Source organism: Triticum dicoccoides, chromosome 7A (assembly GCF_002162155.2).
Source record: "Triticum dicoccoides isolate Atlit2015 ecotype Zavitan chromosome 7A, WEW_v2.0, whole genome shotgun sequence".
Lineage (NCBI taxonomy): Eukaryota > Viridiplantae > Streptophyta > Magnoliopsida > Poales > Poaceae > Triticum > Triticum dicoccoides.
The window spans coordinates 349,912,830-349,915,623 of NC_041392.1; the positions used below are offsets into that span (position 1 = coordinate 349,912,830).

Here is a 2,794-nt window from a genome sequence, read left to right on the forward strand (position 1 = left end):
GATGCTGTCAATCACTGTTCGCTTCGTAATCGTCTATCGTCTTCCTTGTTCCCCTCGATCGCGAGTAGGCTCAAGCTAGTTGGGCCTGTACGGCTGCACTTAAAAAATAGGTCATTGGGCCTAGTCGAAGTGATAATAGCTACTACCCTAAAAAATCCGACGAGAATAACCTATCAATCAGGATCCAGATTAGAAAAAAAACCAATCAGGAGCCAGCATCACGCATGTCAAACCTAGCGCCCGCCGCCTCTTCACCTCGGTCTAGATCACGATAGATGACCTAGGGATGCTTGCTTGAGGAGGAGGCCCTGATTGCAAGCAGTAAGACTTGGCGCCTGGCCCCGACAGCGCACCAGAACATCGTCTGTAGATATGGGCTTTTCCGGCCGATCGATGTCTTCCACGGTATGTATTATTAACTGTTATATTTTTGCATCTTAATAATGATGTTTGTAGCGCCGATCTCAAAGAGATTAGCAACAGAGATGTTTTAGATGCCGATCGAGTAGTTTTAAAATGAACTGTTCAATGACCGCACAGACGTGGTAGTTAAGTCTTGATTTTTTTCCCATTCACGCAACTAGATAAGCATAACTTTAGCACTGTTTGATTAGATTTGTAAAGATATGGATATGGAGTAATATTTTGCATACCAGTCATATGAATTGTCTCATCTATCTTAATTTCTCGACACTGCTATTTAGAATAACGATATTAACATTATTTAGTTCAAGAAGCACACTACATTTTAGATACATATTCCTTTTAGAACTATTTACGGCCTTTTGGTACCTCAAATACATTATTTACGACCTGACACAAAACATGGTTTCTTATTCAGATGAAATAAATATGGCTTTGTATTGCTAAAGATGTCTTGTCATAGATATACAACACTTCTTTGTCTATTTCCTCCATAGATCATCATATATGCAGTTGACACAAATCACAATAATTATTGCTAATATTTTCACATGTACATGTATATCGAGTTATCAACTATCATTATTATGACGTTTATATTAGGGGGGCCTCAAGAGGTTTAGTTTCGCCCCGAGCCCTCAAAATCCCCATGTCACAAGATCTAATATTGACAATATTCATGAACGAAATACATAAAAAAAGGGGCAGAAAGAAAACGTACAACAGTGTTGGTGAGCGACGACTTGCCGGCGTTGGGCGCACCGACGATCCCGACGGAGAGCGACATCTGGTCCTCCTTCCTGACCTCCTCCGGGCCTCCCTCCTCGTCCTTGTCGGGCGGCTCCAGGGCGGCCTCAAGCAGCGCGGGCGCCACCTCCCGCGACCGCTCTTCCTCCACCACGTACGCCACTCCCACCCCTGCATTCTTCTCCCCGAAGAGCGCTTCGTCGGCGCGTGAGCGGAGGGAGGGGTCGAATCGGACCTTAGAAAGCGCGGAGAGGGGGTTGCGGACGGATGCGGCGGAGGCTGGGGATGGGTCCGTGGGTGGGAGGGAGAAGTCAGCACTGTTAAAATCAGCGTCGTGGGCGGCGGAGTCGGAGTCTGAGGAGGCGGCAGCGGCGGAGGAGGATGAGGAGGAAGAGGCGGAGAGGAGGCGGTGGACGGGGAGAGGAAACTAGGTGGTATGAGAGGTTAGCTTTTGGAGCGGCCAGAGAGCTCGGACTATGCGGCGCATGGCGGCAGAAGGGGCGGCGGCGGCTGCCGGCGGAGGATTTAAGGGAGCGGAGGAGAGAAATGGAGCCTCGACGGAATTATTTGTGGGAAGCGGACGGCCGAACGGGATGTTTAGCGCCCACCACTTTGACGGGCCAAAACGTATTTATGTCTCACCTCAAGCTTCCTTGTGCGTGTACGCTCGCTCCCGGTCGGAAATTCCTATTTGCCGCTCGTTGCGGCAAGTTGTCGAGGCTAGGCACAGGTGGAGATCGACGAGGTGTTCCTATGGGCCAGCCCGTTAAACGTTTGAGCAACTCCGGTTTTAGGAATCTTGGTTCCTAGTCGTTTTTTTCCGGTTTTGGGAACCTTCTAGGAGGTTCCTAAACCCTTTTTTCTTTTCTTTTCTTTTTCTTCCAATATTTCTTTTTTTCCTATTTTCTCTTCTCTTTTTTTCTTTTTCTTTCCATCTGATTTCTTTTCCTTTTTTAAGCTTACTTAAATTTTAAAATTTTGTTCCGGACTTCAAACTTTGTTCTTGTTTTCCATTTTTTTCATTGTTTGAAAAATGATGAACATTTTAAAAATGTTCATAATTTCAAATTTTCTAGTTATTTGCAAAAAAAGTTAAAATATTCAAAAGCTGTTCAGATTTTCAAAAAGTTGTGCATGTTTCGGAACTTGGTTCCATTTTTTCAAAATTAGGTCATTTTTCAAAATCTCGAATATTTCTAAAAATATTGTCATTTTCAAAATTTGGTCAGAATTTTGGATCAACGTTTGAGTTACGGAAAATGTTCAAGATCTTCAAAAAATGTTCTCATTCACAAATGTTTTTTGAAAATTTAAAAAAATGTTAGCATTTCAAGAAGTTTAGGAATTTAAAAAATGTTCTCATTTTCGAAATATGTTCACAATTTCAAAGTTTTGTTCAGAAGAATAAAAAAATGTTCTCATTTCTAAAAATTGTTTATGAATTTCAAAAATTGTTCATGTCTTAAATTGTGCTCGGGAGTTTAATAAATGTTCTATTTCAATAATATGTGCATTTTTTTTAAAAAATGTTCATGGTTTAAAATTTTGTTCCAAAGTTTCAAAATAATGTTCGGTTTTCAAAAAGTGTTTGCTTTCCAAAATTACTTTTGGAATTTCAAAAACA

General features: G+C 42.0%; 1 pseudogene; it reads right to left on the reverse strand.

Annotated features, from left to right (window-relative positions):
* The window catches only part of LOC119327695, a 4,082-nt pseudogene extending 2,327 nt beyond the window's left edge, over positions 1 to 1,755 (reverse strand).
* Positions 1,756 to 2,794: the final 1,039 nt, after the last annotated feature.